The sequence below is a fragment of the Mus musculus genome, chromosome 7 (genome assembly GCF_000001635.26).
Source record: "Mus musculus strain C57BL/6J chromosome 7, GRCm38.p6 C57BL/6J".
NCBI classification, from domain to species: Eukaryota; Metazoa; Chordata; class Mammalia; order Rodentia; family Muridae; genus Mus; species Mus musculus.
This window is the reverse complement of record NC_000073.6, coordinates 88,529,875-88,552,862: the sequence shown is the minus strand read 5'-3', so window position 1 is coordinate 88,552,862 and position 22,988 is coordinate 88,529,875. Positions and strand designations below refer to the sequence as shown.

At 38.3% G+C, this 22,988-nt stretch overlaps 1 pseudogene; it reads left to right on the top strand.

The window, feature by feature from the left end:
* On the top strand, window positions 21,939-22,460 carry Rps13-ps2 (ribosomal protein S13, pseudogene 2; annotated as a pseudogene).

Below are 22,988 nucleotides of genomic sequence, written 5' to 3'. Positions count from 1 at the left end.
TGTGGTTGCTGGGATTTGAACTCCGGATCTTCGGAAGAGCAGTTGGGTGCTCTTACCCACTGAGCCATCTCACCAGCCCCCGGTTAGGACATTCTTAATATAAACAGGCTGGCATTGTTTGTTTGTTTGTTTTTTTCCCCACAATTCAATGTCTCTCAACAGTTCCTTGTGTTCTGGCTGTTGTTAATTAGAATTAAAAAATTTAAACTTAATAAAACACTATCTCTGGAAGATCTCATATTCCATTCTGTTCTCTGACCATTTACTTTTAATTCCTGTTAGATCTCTCCATAATTGCTTGTCCTGTAATATTGTAAGATACATCTGTAGAATATTTTATGTCATAATGTCTAAATAAGTGTTGTATTCTAATGGATACATATGTTGAAGCATCATCAGCTTCCACCTACAAAGGCAATTTTAAGATACCCACACTCTATAATAAATGAGCAAACTTAGAATAAGCCTTTTCAGATTTCAAGGCAGAAATCCATTGGAATTCTGAATATTTATCAAGAGTATGGTGTACCAACATATGTACATATCTAAACTCTCCAAATTCTACACAATGAAACATATAATCTATTGTATGTCATTGCTCCTAGGTAGCATTAAACATAATTTATACTCTTAATACAGCATATTGCATCTCTGTGGGCTGCCATTCTAATTCCTCAAGTCTTTGTAGATTTTTCTAATCTGGAACTATCTTTTTGTTGCTACTGTATAGATTCTAAATTGGATTCTTCTGAAGGTTCTTTTGTGGCCTCCAATCTCGCATCCCATCTTTCAATCTTCTCCTTATCGATTTTATTCAGATCTCTCTTTAAAAGGATATGTAAAATTATAATTATTACTACATAAAAAATTATTTGTGTGCTGATAGGTGAAACAAAATAATCTGGGGTCCAGATGCATTGTATCATGGCTTTTTTCCCTCCATTCTTAGCATAGAAAATATTTTCCAGTTTTAATCTCTAACTCGCTCCTTATGACTTCACTTTCTTATTTTCAAACTAAATATTTCGATGATTTTTTTATACCCAGTCTCTTTCCTCTTTTATGGTTTGCAAGCTTAATTCATTACCAGTTCAGAAGTTTGAAGCTTTGCAGTCCCATTGCAGCTCCAGCAAATCTGCAGGCTCCTCATGCCAGCGTCTGTCTATGGAGGCTAACTCTGTCCCCTAAGTGCAATGCAGAAACCTGTCCTTGGGTTCTTGGTTCTTGGCTGGAGCTGCTGTTTGCCCTTCTGTGAGAGCACAGCCTGGCAACTTTTTCATCTGTGGAGCCTGTTTGAGGCTCTGGTTCCTGGCTCACTCTAAGCTGCTCACAGGCCTGTACTTGCTCCTTCTTAAAGGTATGTAGCTTCCTACCTGGCTAGGAAATTGTTTTAGGAAGTATTTATTTGTGCTTTTCTAAGCGTGGATTCTATGCCCCACCTTGGGCTTTACTGTAACTCTGAGCTTTTCCAGTTTTCAAAATAACAGCTCTGAGACTTAATTATATGTGAATAAATGCCCAGGTCATAAGCTTGGGCTTGTTCCCTGACTCATTTGTAACTTAATTAACCCACTTACTTAATTCTATGAGTGCCACGTGGCTGGTGACCTCCTCAGTTTCGTGCATCTGTCTCCTCAGAGTTCAGGGTGAATCCTGCACCTGACTCTATCTCAGAGTTACTCTCTCCCTACCAGAATTCCCACCTCCTATTTCCTGCCTGATCCCATTGGCCAACCAGCTTTTTATGGACAGATGGTGCTAACATACATTACATAAGAGATTTTCTTTCTACAATTTATCATTTCAACCTTTTTCACTTTGCTTTTAGAGACTTCCATAAGCAAGTTTATATTTTCTAGACCCTTCTGTGCCTCACTTCCTCACACAATACTCACAAATGCCAAATAACTTTTTCTTTCTAGAAATCTCTCCATGAAACCCTACCCTCAGCTATTAACCTTGTTGGCCTCAATCTTCTCGAAACCCTATCTCCGTAGCATGTACTTTCAAACGTAGTAAGCTCTCTGTCAGAAGGCATCTTCATCATCTGATATGCTAGTCCATATTGGTGTCCACTGTTAAAACATGAAATGGCCATACAAATGTCTGCTTTTCCCATGTTTCAACTTGCCTAAGAAGACAATGCCTTGTGGGATATGTGCGGGACACAGAATGTAGACTTTGTACATCGTACATCGTGTTTTTCACATGACAACTATGCACCAAACACTAGTGGAGTATGAGCAACACTGCTAGACGATATCCTACTAGAAATACCTGTTTTCTGTTTATAACATTCTAATGCTTCAGTGTCTTAGAAACAACCCCTCCCCCGAGTACCAAATTTCCTTTTTAATTACTTTTCTTGTTTCTATGACACACAAACTTAACAAGAAGGGGTGTATAGGGCTCACAGTGACAGTATGAGACAACACATCATATCATCAACCAGAAAGCACAGGAGATAAACACTACTAGTATTTTGCTGTCTTTTTGACTCTTTATTTTTTAACTCCAACTGTATAGAAAGCTGCTCAAAACTAGATGGGTCCTCTCTCCTCATTTAAATCTTTCTGGAAACTCGCAAGGATACACTCAGGTGTGTTTCCTTGATGTTTCTAAATTCCATCAAGTTGTCAATGAAGGTTGTCATTATCAAAAACAGTTGTGAGAACAATTTTCAGAGTATTCTATTTCATTATTTTTGTATAAATGGCTGAAGTAGAGAGTTCTTATGATCCAATCAGGTTTCAGTAATTAGCCAGCATGAGTAGAACAGAGTTTTCAACACCTAAACCTTCTGATGAATAATTAATATTCAAAAACAGAGGGGTCCAAGTATATGTCCAGTCACTTCCCCTTCCTGGGCCCCACTATATTTCCAATCTGGTCATGAAGTGGTACTGCATAGACAAATACAATCTTTATAGGGACCCTAGGACCCTGCTTACCAACTTGTGGGCTATGACTCCTTTTGGGGTGCAATGACCCTTTTATGAGTGTCACATTTCAGATATTCTGCATATGCAGCATTTGCACTACAGTGTCTAACAGTAGCAAAATTACCATTTTGAACTAGCAATGAAATTAATTTTATGGTTGGGGCGGTCACTGTATTAAAGGGTTGCAGCACTAGGGGGATGGAGAAGCCACATTCCTCGATTAAGACAGATGAATAAAAGGGGCTTCTATGTGTCTCAGATCCTTAGATGAGCTCTCTGATGAAGTCATTTTCAATATGTGCATTAGGGTATATGGATTACAAGAAGTCAGAAAGTGGAGGAAACTGAGCATGATGGGTTTGCTTGATATAATTTCTGTTCAAAGGTTTTTAAGAAGAGTCAGCTAGCATGCATGGAAGCAGGTGTTTGTGAAGGAGTGCATGACTGAGTGTGTGAGTGCATGTGTTTGTGTATGTGTGCATGCATTCTGTGGGAAGACTGGAGTAAAGAAGAATTTGCACATCCCTGCCCACCACCAAAGTAGCCTGTGCCTTTGCCTTATAGATGGTTTCTGTCACAAACATTAAAATGAGCTAGATGTGACAGCTGTGTAAGCTCTTTGTACAGATGTAAGAAGATTATTTCTCAGTTATATTTAGTCAGAGTTCTCCATTTTGCGTCCCATCCTTCCTCAGCACTCTAGTGGGTATTTCTAATTTTATAATAATTCTGCTAAGCTATTGGAAGAACCTGGTCTCTTTTAATTCCACAGGGAATATTTGATATACACAACTTTAAAATAACTTCAAAGGACTAAGTCCACAAGAGTTCAAATCACAAAAAAAAAAGGTCGTGTCTGAACTTCCCAAATACATATATCCCAAAGCACGTATGACCTTCATTTCCTCTTTGTAAAACAAGGTACCTGCTCTCCCAAAGCCGCTTATCGAAGGCTACTGATGTGTTTTCAGTTCTTCCACCTCAGAAAACCAATAGGTAGCAAGCTTTCATTTGCTACCAAATATAAATCAGAAGAACACTTTAACTTGCTATCTAATCTTAGAAACCTTAGAAAAATATCAATTAGAAACAGTGATAGAAACTCCTGGAGGCCCCAGGGAGTTTAGAGGTCAGGTGGGGTGGGGGGTGGGGGCATCCACGTGGAGACCGAGGAGGTGGGAAGGAGGTATGAGATGCAGAGCAGTCAGAAGGTAGATGGGGGCAGGGGGGCAGGGAATTGAATATGGAGTGTAAAAAATAAATTAATGTTTAAAAGGAAAGAAAGAAAAGTTGGGCTAAGAAATTAGAGCTACAGTGTACATGTATAAATAAAATAAAGAAATAAGAGCTTTGATTTTGCCTGTCCATGTTTATCTGACTAAAGCAAGAATAATTTCTGTTTATTAATTTATGTGATATAGAGCAAGAGTGTGTTCCAACAGAACAAAAACACGTTGTTTTTGTTTCCACTAATAACAATGAAGGATGAAGACTCATGGCTGCTTTTTGTTTCTATTGTGCTTCAAGGTTAGAGTGGTGTAAACAAAAGAAAAAGACCCAACTAAGAATGATGGACAGTCTGGAAAGAACTGTGTTCTGCCTTAATCAAAACCTAGAAGTTAGGGGGTTTATCTACATGGCTGTAGTGCAGGACAGAGGAGTTATGATGTACAGTGAAACCACTCAGAGAGACACACCAGCAGGTGAGGCCGCTGATCAGTTACAAACAAAGCTTCAGAGAGCTGCCGAGAGCGGATTCTCTTCTTCAGGAAATCCCATCCTGAAGATGTTTATGGTTTAATCTGAGGGTTTTATATAATACCCTTGGCCTGCAGGAACTTTCACATGGGCTGACATAGAAGTGTTATTTTTTTAATTTATGCAATAAAATATTGTTTGAAATCAGACTTATGGAGATGGAAATCAGTAATAGGGGAAAAGTGCCAATGACAATGTCCTATGCATATTCCAATATTAGTAATACTCAAGTTACAACAATAGAAATGGTAAAAAGAAATCATCTTAAATGTGATATGAGCCGGGCATGGTGGCACACGCCTTTAATCCCAGCATTCGGGAGGCAGAGGCAGGTGGATTTCTGAGTTCAAGGCCAGCCTGGTCTACAAAGTGAGTTCCAGAACAGCCAGAGCTACACAGAGAAACCCTGTCTCGAAAAAAACAAAACAAAACAAAAAACAAACAAACACACACACACACACAAAAGTGATATGAATAGTTGGTTTTGTTGCTTTGATATTAAGTGGGAGACAGAAGACACATTTAACATTAGAGACAATATTGTCTCTCCATCCTGATTTCCAGTGGCAAAAATGTGAAGATAATGGAAGCTGCAGAGGACACATGAAGAAATTTGGATGCATACACAAGTCCATAGACCACAAACGAACACACACAAACAGAGGTGGAAAACAGGAGTCAAGGAGATGAGAAAAGATCCACAGGTTCATGCAATCACTTAAGTTTATAAACTTAGGATGTAAACCGAGCTACGTCTCTCCTCACTCACCTACCTCACAACCTTTATAATTATGTAAATACCCTCAAGTTGCAAAAATGCAAAGTCTGTTACTCATCTTACCAAAAACCAATATGATAATATGGGTGTCAGTAATTTAGTATTAGAAATTGACATTCTGATTCGTTTCAAATTCAGGCAGTTCAGAGGTGTTGAAATTGGAAGTCAGGACTAACTCCAGAGTAAGTGTCTTCCATTTTCCTCCTAACTGCACACTTTGATTGGAATGGACTCTGTGGGTGGTGATAAGTCTCCTCAAATTCTTTTACCATTCTTACCTGACATCTGCCAACATTTGATTCATAGCTGAATTCATAAACTGTGTTGTTCAGTGAGGATCCTTCCTCAATCTTTCCTCTTGTTGGTCTGCCAAGGACCAGCCTGGGCTTCGAGAGGGATTCTGGAGTGAAGGCATGTCTGGGAGCAGTGAAGCATATGACTTGAAGTCAAATCGTGGGTTACAAGCTGATGGCCATGTCACTTGAGACAGCTTTCCTGACTGCTCTCTCTATGTTCTGTTTTCTCTGGAGATCTCCAGACAGCTCTCTCCGTGAGACAGCTTTTTTTTTGCAGTTTTAAAACTCTCTAGATAGCTCATCTCTTGCAAATCAAAAGCCCAGTCTTTTATTTACATATTAACTCAGTCATTACCCCAAGTTCCCTTTTGATTATCCCATGAATCATCGACCTGTCACCCTCAGCCTGTTGATTTTTAGGAAGAGAGAGCAAGCACAAACAGAGACAATAAGATAGGTGGGTGGGACCACAATGCCTGGGCCCTTGACCTAAACTCCCTTTATCCCAGGCTGACCCTGAACTCAGGAATCTAACTACCTTTGTAAGCATAAACAAATAAACAAAAACAAAACAAAAAAACCTTATCTGAGTGGTATTTTGCCCTGGGATCACCACTCTCTAAATCTCTTTATCTTCTTCCTTAGCATCTTTCTGACAAGCTGGCTCATAGCACAGCTGCCTCTGCTCCTTTAGCTCTAGGAAGCTCCTTATACAACTTATATTGTATCCTTATATTTCACTTAGTTTAGAAATTATATGTTTTTTAAACTCATGTTTTCAGTGTTCTTTCTCAAATCCTTAAGGGATGTCCAGAAGATCACATCATTTACTATTTTGCTGATAAATCCTTTCTTCCTAAACTCATGGTATTTCTGATTATCACAGAGTCATTTCCTTGGCAGAGAGGACATTTCTTGAAGGCAGAGTGTGAAAATATGTAAACAATCCTTTGGCCCACAGCATTCATCAACGCTCTTGGAGGCCCACACCCTGCCTGGTTCCAGGGGTGAGAACTAGGCCATTCCATTCCTATCATGGCAATGCCAGACTTAGCATTGGTCCTTTTCTCTGTATCCTGACTAGGGTGCAGGTAGGAGGAGATGATTCAGATACTCCTCTGTCCCTTATCAAAGCATGACAAGAGAGGCTTAACTTCGGGGTAGCACTGGAAATATTATTACACTGAGCAATCAAAACTGAAGAACAGTTTCTGTGAGAATGAAGACAGACAAACTTGACAATCTGAAGAAAGTAATACAGACATTGATTTGTTTATAAAAAGATTAAAAAAAGGAAGGGATATGCTAGGTGGAGGTGTAGTCAGGTGCCCATGCTGATGCATTCCTTCCCCCTAAGGGATCAGACACATGGCAGTATGGTAGAGAATAGAGTTTATTCAAGGTAGAGGCAGGGAAAGGCAGAGAGAGAGAGAGAGAGAGATAGAGAGAGAGAGATAGAGAGAGAGAGAGAGAGAGAGAGAGAGAGAGAGAGAGAGATTAGAGAAGTAGAGGCTGGCCAGGAGCACGTGGAGAGAGATGGGGGAAAGGAATGGGCAGAGAGCAGCAGCAGGAAAGCAAGAGCAAGAGAAAGAAAGAGAGGAGGTCTTTAGCAGCTCCTTTTATATCGAGTCAGGCATACCTGGCTGTTGCCAGGTAACTGTGGGGAGGAGCTTAGACAAAACACTAACATATATCATACTCAGGGAATGATGAAATTGAAACAATGACAATCAAGGCAAATTAGAAATCACTAACAAATGAGCCTTACAATCCAAACATGGAGCTGCATTCACTAGCTTGCATTTCTTTACAATGTTTGTCAGCTACAAAATCTGGCTACAACATTAGCTCTGTGTGAGAATTTTATTTTCTGCTGTAAGATTGCACACATCAGCTTCCCCACAGGGCCTTCATCTGACCCCCGCATAGAACCACAACAAAAGAGCTTCAGACTTCTCTGTGTGCTTAGGCTTTTAAGGGAAGCTGAATTCTCTCCCCCTGTTTGTCAGCAAACATAACGTATCAGTGTTCAAAATGGCATTCTTTTGTTGCCTTCCTAGCTTTTGTTGTTTAACTGGACGTCAGTGAAAAATACATAAACACAGAGATGTTCAAAGGTCATTCTTTCTGACTATGCACTCTTAATGTCTACATTAGCTAAAACTAAGTTGTATCATGTGTAATGTTGAAATTATGCAACCTTCTTTCAATAGAATTGCAGTAATATCTTGCATTCAATTTTAAAAAGTGAGAGATTTGCCTAAAGAAGTAATGCGGGTGGGTGGCAGGATACAGTGGAATCAGTTGATGATCTGGTGTAAAGTGACTTTACTAACATTGCAAGGAGATGCGTTATTATTAATGCTTATATGAGAACACAGGATGGAGAATAATTGTTTGGGCCTGGCTAGAGATTCATCTTTCTTTCTAATGAGTATTGTTGAGTTCATAGACATGTCTACTCGACTACTGAAAAGCCACAAGGGGGCGCACATACCTTTATGGATAGCTTCTATGTGCACTGTAGCTATAGTGCCCTACCAACCCTTTCCTAGTATAAACAAAATATTTTCTTTCAGACAAGGAGATATAGATCCAGGGAAACTCAAAATAAACCTAAAGTAAGCAAGGAAAATAGCACGCCCATGGCTTTGTGCTGCAGCATCATGCTTCAGTAAGTCAGCTACCCTCTTCTATTTCAAAACTTGCTTCTACTCAAAAACTCATTCAAAAATGTGCCACTCCTAAAGAAGGTGATTCAAAGTAAAATCCTTGTTTTATTCTGGGTGGGAGGAATTTCTGCATACAAAGACCACTTTCCAGCACCCTTTTGTCTGAGTACTGCCTGCAACTTGCAAATTTGTCTTTAGTGTTTTGAGGATTGTTTTTACATATTTTGTCATTGTCTTTTAAATATCAAAAACATTTTACTATTTCTTTTATTTTTAATATTTTCTCCTTTTTCCACGCCAAGCCCTCCTATAAAAGCATCCTTGCTGTCTTTCAAATCCATGGCCTCAGTTTTCACTGATTGTTGTTGCATGTATATATATATATATATGTATATGTATATAGTCTGTATGTTACTTGTATATAACATTTTCAGGGATGACCGTTTCGCACCTTGGAACTGATTGACCTACTGATATGCTCTTTCCTGGAAAAGACTGTTCCTCTTACTCTCAGCTTTCTTTCCTTTGAGTTCTTTGTGTAAAGTGGAGGCATTGTAATCTTTCCCTCACCCACTTTGGGTGGGTATATTGTTATTGTTCTTGATCAGCATAAGTTTAAGCAGTCGTGCTGTTTAAATTTTGTGGACATAGCTTCTGACATTGCTAGGAAACATAGTCTCAAAGCAAACTTCCTGATGGTCTAACTCTTATAGTCTTTCCATTCTCTTTTGCAATAGCCTGAGCCTTAAGTGCAGGAATTTTTTGTAAATTGTTTTAATCAAATATATATATTAGATAAAATATGAATAAAATATGGATTTGAAAGACATCTACAGATATAGACCCCATAGGAACTGGTTACTATAACTGTATTTTCTTGGTTGTGGTTTTCTGTAATTGCTTCTATCTGTTGCAAAGAGAATTTTTTTTTTTTATGATGGGGGTAAAGTCTAAACTTAACTGCTGATATAAAGACAAATATTTATAATGTAGTTAGGAATTATGCTGATTTAATAAAATGATGATTATAGGTTCTTCTCCAAGATTCATGACTTCACTACTCCTGGATAGTTGGAAACATTTCTAGGAATAATTTCCCTCTTTGTTCATCTGGTCTTGTCACCTAAGAGCTTAAGAGTAATCAACCTTCTGACAAACTCTATGAGCACGATGTCTCGAGCCTCTGGTTGGGGCTTCACATCCTTATCTCTACCTACATGTCTGTCTGTCTATCTATCTATCTATCTATCTATCTATCTATCTATCTATCTATCTATCATCTATCTATCATCTATCTATTCATCATATTCTCTCTTTCTCTTCCTACTCCCTGTACCAATGAGAGTTCCTACCTTACATCTAGCAATAAATCTAGCCTGGTGAAAGCAATGTGTTGGAGCTGTAATCACCAGATTGACAGCTTTTTTTTTTTACAAAGAAATATCCCACTTGGGCTTATTTTCTTTTTTCATTAGCTATTTTTATGTATAAGAATAAGATATAATTTTTTCCTTGAATAGTAATTATCTCATGGCACAGTCTCAGTGGCTAATACACACTTACCAGAAAGTCTTAACTTACTGTTTTAAGTGGCAACAGTGTTTATTATTTTCCAAACTAAATGTTTTAGAAATATCTTTTTTGGTTTTTTTTTAGGCCTTTCAAACAAACAAACAAACAAAATCACCAAGTCTTTATCTATCAAATCTGAAATTCTGTCCTCTTATTTATTTCAGAAAGACCATATGATACCCAAATTATTTGTGGGTTTTATTTGTATCTTACTGTCTTTCCAATGGGAAACTTTACAGGTATATTTGACATACTTACTTGTTAGCTTTATGCAGCTACTCTGCTCTACTTTGTAGCTGTTAGGATAAAAAAAAAAAAAAATCAGCTACATGTCATGTCCTTCAGCTAGGTGTGGCCCATTGGCTCTTCTTTGGTGTTTGGCTGGTGGTTAGCAGTGGTATTAACCACTGGTCAATAAGTCTCCTGTCTACTATGTCAGGGTAGGCCTGTTCTTGGTGATGGAACTGTTTCCAAGAGTGAAAGGAAAGAGATTCCACTGCTTGGTAAGAAGACCATCACATCACAAGGGGACCTGGCTAATACATAGAAAAGTAGGAGGAAATTGTGGTCATTTTTGCAGTCTGTTGCAGAAAGATTCTGGAATATTTTGTAGTAAATACTAGAGTCACAGTTATGCACTTGTACACTCTAACAGGAGTAAGTAGAGTAGACAAAAACTCCTAGGTAACCAATAGAAACACTTGCAACTGGAAGTAGTAGTAGTCATATAGATAACAGCCCATGACAGAGGCTGTTAGCCTTGTTTGCTTATTTTCCTCTTTACACTTTTCCTCTCAGGACATTACTGCCATTGAAATGTTTCCTCTGGGCTGTTAAGAACAGGGAGAAGCAGATAGAAGTGGGAGAGGAGGGAAAGGAATTCTAGTATACTTTCCTTTTTAGCCTGGGGAATAGATAATAATAGTGGTGGTGTCCACAAAGCTGGGGCGAGGGGAAACGAACTTTATGAATGTTCCTGTGGACTTGCCATTACCTTCATTGTAATCAGGAAATAGTGAAAAGTGAATTAGCTAGGTCCTGTCCGTTTGCCCATCCAAATTCCCTCTTCTCCCATCCCATGAAGATGGCCTGCTGTGAGTCACACCCATTGCTTAATGGCTTCTGGAGGCAATGGGATCACAGAAAGAGAGTAAGGAGGTAGAGCTCTCATTCCCTCAGCCAGTCACCTAGCCAGCAGAGAATGCCATTGAACACACTTTTGTTAGGGATTGATTATTTCCAGTTTTATTTCTGCTATATTTGATTCTTATAGCAACGCTTGCAGGGAAGGAAATATTTATTTTATTTATAAATATGGAAATTAATGTAGCTCAGAGAGTGATGATATAAGTTATTGTTTACTCACCATCTTACTGTACCCCACTTTTTTCAAAGCTACACTAGAGAATAGTCAAGTTGTATCCAGTATTAATTTTAATTCACTGTAAATCTTTGCCATAGCAGAGGAGCAGTCAGTGTAGGATTTTCTTTATAGAAATTGTGATTGAAATTACTTTATTTTCATTTCTTAAAAAACATCTAGTTAAGAAAACAAGAAGAAATGGCCAATGACTCCATGGTCTAGCAAAAATAATTCTGTCAATTTCTCATTTTGCATTTGGCTGGTAAGCAGTAGCTATATGCCCACAAACTTCATTTTAAAATGAGAGCAACACAAATGTGAGCAATTTTCACTTACTCAGAAAAATTATGTTGTGACATCTGTCAACAACAATATGAACTAACCAATACCCCCGGAGCTCATGTCTCTAGCTGCATATGTAGCAGAAGATGGCTTAGTCAGACGTCATTGGGAAGAGAGGCCCCTTGGTCTTGCAAACTTTATATGCCCCAGTACAGGAGAATGCCAGGGCCAAGAAATGGGAGTGGGTAGGTAGGGCGGGGGGGGGGGGTATAGGGGACTTTCAGGATAGCATTTGAAATGTAAATGAAGAAAATATCTAATAAAAAATTGAAAAAAAAAAAAAAAAAGGAAGCCCCTAGCTATTCTGTAGAGTTGACAAATAAACAAAACAACAAACAATGGGAATTAAAGAACTAATTTTAAATCATACCTGAAAGTGTGGTGGCTAAAGTTATGCTTAAGTTTAAACTACTGTGCTTAAGACATAGCATAAAACAAAAGCATCTAACCTGTAAGCCCCGTTTATCAAATAAATTCCTGGAATGCTGAGGGCTGTGGTCATCATAAGATAACAAGGAGTAAACATGGCTCCAGCTGCATATGTTGCAGAGGATGGCCTTGTCATGCAACAATGGGAGGAGAGGTCTTATGAAGATTCAACAGATGCCCCAGTGTAGGGGACCTGAGGATGGAGAGGTGGGAGCCTGTGGGTGGATGTTTGAACACCCTCATAGAAGCAGGGGGAGGGAGGAAGGATAGGAGACTTCAAGCGGGGAACTGGGAAAGGGGACAACATTTGAAATGTAAATAAAGAAAATATCCAATAACAGGTGGAAGGGGGAAACAAGGCACGTTTTTCCCCGTCTGTAAACAAGCTTGACTGCCCCAACTGCCCAGAATGCGTTTGATCATATGTAGGTAGGAGAAATGTAGGAAATATATTAGGACGTATGGTTTCCCCTCATTGGACAAGGGTGGGAAGTATGTGGCCTTCTGGGTTTTGCTTTCTACACCTCTGACTAATGTAATTTGATGTCATACTCTTGGGTATAGACTGGCCAATATTCATGGTCCTGGCCAGTACTTAATAAAGCTTGCTTCAAATTTGGCTCCAAAATTGTGGTAATGGTCTTATTTTTGCCTGGTGAGATTAACAAAAATCACATAATAAATAAAAATATTTTAACTGAGGTAGGAAAAAAAAACTTCTCTATGTATTCCTTTTCTCTTTATTTGGAACAAAGTTGAGGAAAATTTTAGATTGTGTCCTTTAGGGACTACCAGGAGAAAATGGACAGTATTTTTTAATATAATGTTGGAAGCAATTTAGGGACTCACATGAAAATTTCATCACTCCTCCTTTTCACATGGCTAGGCCGAATGGAATTTATGCAAGACTTGCCATTTTCAGAAGTAGTTTCATTGTTAAGATAGAGAAGCGATGCACCATAAATCAGATTATTTATTCTCCAGAGGCTTACTTTAAAAATTCCATGGACAAATATAAATCAAACAGGCACATAGTGCCCTATATAAGCATAAGAGGAGAATCAGAGGGTTAGATTCCTAGTACCTTCTTTCCTAAGTTGTACTCATGAGTTGGTAGGTCCTACAAAACCTTGCTGATTACAAACTACTTGAAGTAAAGGAATCTGAAGGATAACAGGTGTCTTATTTACAGGCTGTGCTCAAGAACAAAGCCTGTATGAAAATGAGAAAGGGTAGAAACCATAAGCCTTGAAAAAAGTTATGTACAATGGCTGTTAAAAGTGACTGATATACTGGCCTCACTCAAGCTCATAACCTCCCACCAGTGCTTATGAGGAACCTTAATTAATGTAGTGGGATACATGTATACACACATACACACACACACACACACACAACATAAAAATAGGAAGGGGATTTGGAAAGAAGGGATTTGGTAGGAGGGTAGGCAATAGGAAAAGATAATTACAAGGGAAGACTTTGGTCATAGAATTTCATAGGTATAAAATTAAAAAAGAATAAGTAATAAAAAAGTGTAAACTAAAGAGCTATGACTTTGTAACTCCCACCACAAGCATCTGCAAATGAAGAGAATGCTAGTACAAGTAGAACTCAGACCAGGAATTGTTTATACTACAATTGATAAGAATGGTCTAATAGTGCAGGATTGGTCCTCAATGTCATTGTAATGTATGAAAACAAAAGCAGCAGCAAAAACACAGGCACTCGTTATCAGATCTGATTCTTATGTTGTTTTGTGGTCCAGAGCATCCTGGTTATTGTGGACTGACTAAACCTCAAAGATTCTTAGATAATTGCTGTATAAAGAGATATTGCCCAAAAGAGATATTCCAAAATCTTTACTATATTTTTTTTAATCAATGCATCACTGATTCTGCTACTATGAGTCTGAAACAACAGAAAGTTGCTCACAGCTTTGCATGCTGGAATTCAGAGCAAAGTATCAGCAGATTCTACAGCCCCTCTTCTTTAAGACCTCTCCCTGCATCTCCACATTTTCTTTCCTCTGGGTATGTTTAGGGTTTATTCAGACTTTATTTGCTATGATAAAACTACCTAAGAGAACAGCATTATAGGAGAAAAGATTTGTTTTGGCTGAGGGATTCAAAGTTTATTGGTAGGCACACTTTCACTGATCTATTGAAAGCAACATAATAATGTTGGTCACTTTGTTGTGGCCAGAATGCAGAGAGGAAGGAAGGGAGGAAGGAAGAGAGAAAGGAAGGGAGCAAGAGAGGGAGGGAGGGAGAGGGGGAGGGAGAGAAAGAAAGAAAGAAAAAGAAAGAAAAGAAATAGAGGGAGGGAGAGGAGGAAAAGACAGGAGAAAAGATGAGAGAAAGAAGGGGAAGAGGAAAGGAGGAAAGGAAGGGAATAGAAGGGAGCTAAGGTAAAAGACATGTTGTCTTAAGGACATGTTGTCTTGAAATGTACCCTAAGTGACCATTTCCTCCAACTATATCTACCCCTCAAGGTTTCCAGAACCTTCCAAAATAGAAGCACCATTTGAGAAACAGACTTTGTGTGTTGAGTCTATACAAACCAACAATATTTTATATCTAGATACCCATCACATTATGTTAGAACAAATTCTAATCTTATTTTACCTCAATTACCACTTTAAAAATCCTATCCACAGTATGGCAACTTCCCAAAGTAGTAGAGATTAAGATTTCAAGCATACTGAATTGGTGAGGGCATAATACTTACCCCAGGATACTTGCCAAGATACACAGTTGGAAAATTTAGTGTACTGGAATGTGACAAAGATAAGATACATTAATTTTAAGTTATTTGGTACATCTTTGCTCAGTGCCAGCTTTTTCAAATCTTGTTTTGTGCCAATTTGCTTAGCTTTCTTCCAATTAAATAAATAATAAACAAACCAAGCAGAGTTTATCAAAGCCCTTTGTGAGTCTTCCTCTATTTGCCTTTATGTCATTGTGCCTTAGAGGACAATAGTCCACCTAAAAACTACTAAAAACTTCACACAAATTTTTTAGTCCCTCTTTTGCAAAATTTACCTGCATTCTAATCTATTGTTCATTATTGATTATTTTTGCTTTTTAGACTAATAACAAATTATATTCTCTAGTATGACATCTGACTGAATTACCTCTCCAGAGCTGAATTTTCTATCCCACTCTCTGCCTTGCCCATTTAGAGTTATGAGGCAAACATGTCCCCAGCAATCATAAATTTCTGTTTCCTTGCACATGTGTTTTCCTGCCTGAATGACCTTGCTTCTTGCCCTCTAATCTTTGGTTTCTTATTTATATTGTCATCATTGAATGATGCCTCTGTCACGATGCATTTGTATCAGATTAAAGTCGTTGATTTTCCAACGTTCTTCATCTAAAGGGTTCAGAAAGTGTTGAGTATAAAGAGCAGACATTTCATAATTCAATGTCTAGAATGTGACACATAAAATGCTATTAACTAAAGATTTATTAAATAAATGACTAACATATGAGTTTATCGGTTGGCGGTGTTGGTGATAAGACTGCTTGGCAGCACATACTACACAGCGAAGCTGAGGAAATGTTTAGTTGTGGGATAAATGGGGAGTTAATGACTCTCTGAGTTCCCTTGTAAGAACAATAGATGCTGCATGTAGATAAGGGAAAAGAGAAAGATGAAATTTCTGAGAATTGTTTCTCCTCCTGAGACACTCGGGGTTCTCTGCCTTCCCTCTGCAGCTGTGAGCTTGTTTATGGTTGGTAGGATCCAGATGCTCACATGAAACCCTCCTTTGACACCTGAGGGCTTAGATTCTCAGATACTGTTGATAACTGTGACAACCACTAGGCAGCAGGGACTTTTATTCTCGACTTATTAAAATGGAGATGTGCTCCCTGGAAACTAAGTTGTCCATAACCTATATTTAAAAGGAAGGAGTGACGATTTGAGGGTAAATAACAGACAACTCTCTTCATACAGTTTGAAAGGCCAGTCTAGGTTCTGAAAATTTAAAGGCATTTTATCACAATTGACACTCAAATGTCGACATAAACTAATTTTTAAAAAATAAATAAAATAGTTATTTCTAACAAATCACAAGCCATAGATTTTCAACGAAAAGGCAAAAAGGGTCTCACTAGTTATAAATCTTCTTGGCTTTGTACATACATGGCAGAAAGCCCTTGACCCTCTAGTAATCTGGGAACATAATTCCTATGTAGAGCTCAACTTCACCATAATACCCCTTTAATTAATTGTGTCTCTGGGCAGCCCTATGTATCTGGGGAAGGAGACACCTACTGGGATACTGAGTTAATTCCCTGAGGCTGTCTTAGGCTCATTATCTCTTTCTTGCACATCTGCCTCTAGGTATCCCTGGAGCATTTCAAGTCAGTCATGATATAGGTTAGCATTCTGGCTTCCTCACTTGCCTCCTGAATGACATGACTGCAGGATAATCCCCAAGCATAGTGACTAGGGAAGCCAGCAAGTGTGCTTGGGAGACTGGTAATCCCCAGATAGATATATGTCAGCTCTTTCTCACTAATTAGTGAAGGCAGACAGAAGCTGTCTGGGTCTGCAGACCTGAGTTTCAAGAGTGTCATTTGAGATGAAGTCAGAGGACAGTGCAGAAGCTTCATATGAAAGCTTTGCAAAATGCTCAGAATGCCTCAGCCATGTCTCAGAATATATGCAACAATCAGTAATTATCGCTGAACATGTAACAGCCACTTGAAGTAGAAATTATTCTATAGAGAATTAAGACATATATAACTTGCTAAAGGAGTAGTTTAGTTTGAAGTATTTAAAACATACATACCATAAGCATTTAAATAAAAAAAAACTTTAATGAACACATTAACAAACATTGAACAAGCATATAAGTTACTGGAATAGAGAAATCCCATGCAAAATGGAGCAGTCTGAGACTTGCTGAGTAGTTATAAAGAAATCAACACAATCTACAAGATTCTAGCATTTGAGATATTTATATTTCTGAATGCATACTGTTCTAAGATCATTTTAATTCTTCTGTGTGATCATGACTGATTTCTCAATAAATTCCAGTACTCTGATCTGTTCAGCCTTTGTCTTGTCTACTTTTTATATCACTTATAGTGTCTAGTAAAGTGACAGGCAAAAGAAAGTGCAGAGTTGGTGGGGTGTTTTTAAGAATGGAAATAAGGCAGAGGAATAATGACAGGCTGGAGGCAGAGGAGGTAATAAGGTGGGAAAGAAGCTATAGATATTTTAGGTTTTTCTAGAATTGTATAGAAAGCATTTGTTGAGCCAAAATATAGGTAGTATTTTTGTGACAGTAGATATTATTAAAACATTCTTGATTTGGAAGCATTAAACTAGGGGTTCTCAACCTTTGGGTCACAACACCTTTTGGGTCAACTGATTCTTTCACAGGGTCATATATCAGGCTGCCCTTCAACTCACTCTATAGTCCAGACTTGCCTTGAACTTGTAATTCTCCTGACTCTGTTTCTCTACCTATTGGGATTATAGTATTTCACCACCAGACCCAACTCCCAAATGGGCAATTTCTAGAATAAAAGCCTTGTGGTTGAAATGGAAATCCTGATGGCTCTAACAATGGGATGCAAATGACAAGGATACAGAGTCAGATCAGTGGAAGTCTGAAGAGAGAAGAAAGAAACTGAGAAATGAAGAGATAAGAACAAAGAACATTCTTAGAGACCTATCTACTATGAACATCCTTGTTCCCAAACAGCGATGAAAGAGAGAGAGAGAAAGAGAGAGAGAGAGAGAGAGAGAGAGAGAGAGAGAGAGAGAGAGAGAGAGAGTTATAAACAAGTGGAATGAATAATGGCCTGAAACCTTTCCAAACTTTGCTGTGTGGTTCCATACATTTCTGTATATATGTGACTCACAGACCCAGAACTGAGAACAGGTAACCTAATATGATAGAAATCCAACTCCAAGTCCTTTCTGATTGAAGACTATTTAGGTATTTCTCATGTTTTTCAAAGATTATTTATGTCTTACTCTTGTCTTTCTGCTGATCTGTGGCTGAGTTTTACCAACTACATATTCTCTTTCTTAAAATATCAAATATAGAATGCTATTTGGCTCTGGTAATTTCCTCTATTTCCAGCACCTCCTGACAGCACGCTATCAGTGCTACATTAGTGATTACGTTGGTGGTAGCAGTTTCCCTCAAAGCTGGCTTTTTAATAGTTTAAAATCTCCAGTGACCTAGAAGAAATTGAGGCCACCTTTGAAAATCAGCATGAAATCTTTCAAGTTGTAAGCTCTTTCTACTTGCTGGGCCATGGCTGTCACTCCAAAAGTAGACGAATAGAGGTTAACATCAATTTTATATACTACCTATTGCTGCCTATTTCATGCAGTGTATATGTATAGAAGATATGCCTTGTTTCTCCCTTTTATACATATATTATATACATAAATATATTTTCTGCTTACACTTTCAAAAATATCAGACCAACATGAAAGTCATCAAAGGTTGTTTCTCCAGTGAGAAAAAAATGCATCTATGAAAACCATGAGGGGGTCTCACTAATACTAGGCAACAAAAGTAAAGTTAAAACTAACTAATATCAGAAGGCCAGGCATGTGAGCCAGGCAAAAATTTGAAATGAATTCTACTAAAAGCCTAAAATACACAAAGAGCTTTTATGGGTAAATAGTCACTTTAGTTCTCAACCAGGGGCATTGTTGGAAGAAAGGAAATATTTTTCCCCACAGCAGGACTGCTGACAAAGGGGGAAAATTATTTGAGCCAATAAATGAACATTGAAAGGCACCAGAATTTATGTCACTGTTGTTCGTACAGCAAGAAAAGGCCATATGACAGAGAACAAAAGAGACCCACTTTAAGGCTGATGAATTCTGTGCAAATTTTACATATTCTATTTTACTTTCTGTGTGAACTTGGCAAGCATTAAACTTTTCTTTATCCTACTTTCATTAATGTTAATGAATGAGATAAGCATACCCAGATCACATGATCATTCTGAGGATTAATGCATGGAAGAACATACAGAGAGAGCTCCAAGAACATAGACATTACTAAGGGAGCCATTCTATCTGTAAAGCAAGAGTTCCTCTCAGTTGAAAAGTTTTCCATCTTCATCTTAATTTGGAGGCTCAAAAACCCAAGATTCGATTGAATCCAACTCCCTGAGTTAAACACATTTCAATAAAGATTTATTCTATCAGTCCCAGGCTACACGTGTAAGATGGGAAAATAAATAACTTCTTGACCTTAAAACACCACAGTGAAGCAATTCTATCATGGATTTTAGAAAAGCCAATAGCCATAATAACTATTGCATAGGAGTGTCTCAGTATGTTTTTAATGTTCAAAGTCTCATATCTAGTTCAGCTCATTTGGTTTTAGAGAGAATCTACTAAAAATAACATGCTTTTGGCCAACTGATGGTGTCCTAGTTAGCGTTAATATTGCTGTGATGCAGCATTTGGAGGGTAAAGAGTTTACTAGACTTTATTTACACATGATTGTTTATCCTTGAGAAAAGTAAAGACAGGAACTCAAGGCAAGGCAGAAACCTGGAAGCAGGAGCTGATGCAGAGGCCATGGAATAGTGTTCTTTACTTGCTTGCTCATCATAGCTTGCTTTTCCTGATTTCTTATAGAACTCTAGAACGCCAGGCCAGGGATAGTTCCATCCAAAACTGGATGGCTCTCCCTTATCAATCACTAATTAAGAAAATGCCTTTCAGCCAGATCTTAGGAAAGTATTTTCTCAATTGAGGTTCTCTCCTTTCACATAATTCTAGACTGACAGAAAATTATCACACATGGCCTATGACATACTAAGGGAAACAGTTCTTTCTAGTAACTCCAATATGGAAAGTTCACTAAAGGAAAGATGTCCAAGCAAACAGCTGTAAGAATAATAGGAAGGGAGTAATGTCATTCACATGTAACTTCACAGAGACATTGTGATCTAAACACAAGGGTATATAGTGTTCTTCAGGTCTAAACTAAGATCAGGTTTTTCAGAGAAGACAATTTGTACAAAATTGCTCTGAGTTATCTGCAAGTCCTTCTTATGTTCGCCATGATTTCAGAACAACAAAAATAGTAGGGAAGAGATTTTTTTTTTTAATGAAAAAATTGTACCATCCTATACTCCTCCTGTGTCACAAGATAGAAAATAATATGTAGATGAAAAGATCACTGTTAGCAACAAGACCTTTAGCAAAGATTTTTTTGAGGATTTGTTTCCTTATCTAAACGATAGAATAAATTTCACCACTGCTTTAATACCTGTTGTAAGGAATGACTGCTATGAAAATACTCTTTAAACTACAAGCTTAAGACTGGTGAGATTGACCACTAGGTGAAGACACTTTCTGCAAAAGCCTGACAGCCTGAGTTGTTTCCCACAGATCCACATGGTAGAAGGAGAATGCCAGGTCTCACAGGTTTTCTTCTGACAGAAAATAAATAAATAAATTCTATGACTCTACATGGTTGTTAATTTTTAATGAATATTAACACAGACCTGATTATTTGTAAATTATTCTCATCAGATAATTGTAAATAGCTATATTCATAAAGGAACAAAATAAAGACTCTTAAATATAATGAGTACAGAATCTATGACTCCCACTGAAGTCCTTTGGTAGGTAAGATCGGTCTGGTAAGATTCAAAAAAGGTGGAATGGCTTTCAAAATGATTAGTAACCAAGACGAGAAAACCCATCATTTATATAATGACTTCCCAGGGGCAAAGTTTGCAGAGAAATCATTAATAGGAACAGGTATTAAGACAGAATAAGTGATGTAGTGGGGGAATCAGTGCTTTGATTATTTTGAAAGAAACTTGAAAATGAGGATGCAATACACAAAGAGGAAATAGAGGCCAAGGGAGCACAAAGCATGAAAAATAAGTATGGTACATCTTACCAGGGGGACTAAAGATAAGCAAAGATGCACAAGACAGGATAACTTCAACCTGAGCAATTCAAATACAATGACTCCAAGGAGATGGTGCCAGAAGATCTGGAAGAATGAATTGTTTTGATGAGATAATCCAAATAAGGCCCTGATAGTCAAATGATGACAAAGGACTGCACTGTTTTGTTTGGGGTGTTCTACAAGGTTCACAAACATTCTTGGATACTTAATGACATTTCTTTCTTCTTAGCATGTGTGCATGTGTGGAGGTATTTAGGTTTTATGAAATAGTTTATCTTGAAACTTTACCAAGTAGACTTTTAGGGTTATTTTAGATTAAAACAGCTTGCAAAAGGTTACGAATCACCTATGTTATGAGTGAACTAAAATGTTTAATTAATCAACAAATTCAATGTTTTAGTCAACCAGTCCCTTTTGTGATGCCAGCCTGGGAGTTATAAGTGTGACAAAGACAGCTACTACTCTACCTTTGAGATACTTGTAGGTGATTTAGGAAAATGTTCAGATGACTTCATAAGAATGCTAATTGCTGCTTTTGTAGGAGATGCAGTACTACAGGAATCTTGGAGCAGGAGATTCCTGTCAGAGCTTAGAGTGGCAATGAGTCACAATGACTGTCACTGATGGACTTCCAAAAAGGCGTTCTGGAGTAGACGTTTTACGAGTGATCTCTCTTTTTCTCTCTCTAATCTTGTTCTTTCAAAGCATTTCATAAACACATATAACTATTGCTCAATATATGCAGAATATAGAAATCACTAAGTAACTCTCAGAAAAGAAAGTTCACTGCTCACTGTGTTGCAAGTGATACAAGAACAAAGTGAAAGTAAGTCTACCAGGAAAGTTTTATGTTTAGAAATGGGTGGCTCTTTGCTGCCAGACCTCCGCCATCATGGGTCGCATGCACGCTCCCGGGAAGGGCCTGTCCCAGTCGGCGCTGCCCTACCGCCGTAGCGTCCCCACGTGGCTGAAGTTGACGTCTGACGACGTGAAGGAACAGATTTACAAATTGGCCAAGAAAGGCCTGACTCCCTCCCAGATAGGTGTAATCCTGAGGGACTCACACGGGGTGGCCCAGGTCCGTTTTGTGACTGGAAATAAAATCTTGAGAATCCTCAAGTCCAAAGGCCTTGCCCCTGACCTCCCCGAGGATCTCTACCATTTGATTAAGAAAGCTGTTGCTGTCCGAAAGCACCTTGAGAGGAACAGAAAGGATAAGGATGCTAAATTCCGCCTGATTCTGATAGAGAGCAGAATTCACCGATTGGCTCGATACTATAAGACTAAGCGGGTGCTCCCACCTAATTGGAAATATGAGTCATCCACAGCCTCTGCTCTAGTGGCATAAATGCTGTTGTGTGCACAAGCAATAAAATCACTTTGAGTAAAAAAAAAAAAAGAAAAAAAAAAAAAAAGAAATGGGTGCGTGCCCCTCAACAGAATAATGGATATAGAAAATATGGTACATTTACACAATGGAGTACTACTTAGCTATTAAAAAGAATGAATTTATGAAATTCCTAGGCGAATGGATGGACCTGGAGGTCATCATCCTGAGTGAGATAACCCAATCACAAAAGAACTCATACAATATGTACTCACTGATAAGTGGATATTAGCCCAGAAATGTAGAATACCCAAGATATAAGATACAATTTGCTAAACGCATGAAACTCAAGAAGAACGAAGACCAAAGTATGGACACTTTGCCCCTTCTTAGAACTGGGAACAAAACACCCATGGAAGGAGTTACCGAGACAAAGTTTGGAGCTGAGGCGAAAGGATGGACCATCTAGAGACTGTCATATCTGGGGATCCATCCCATAATCAGCTTCCAAACGCTAACACCATTGCATACACTAGCAAGATTTTGCTGAAAGGACCCAGATATGGCTGTCTCTTGTCTAATCTGGGGC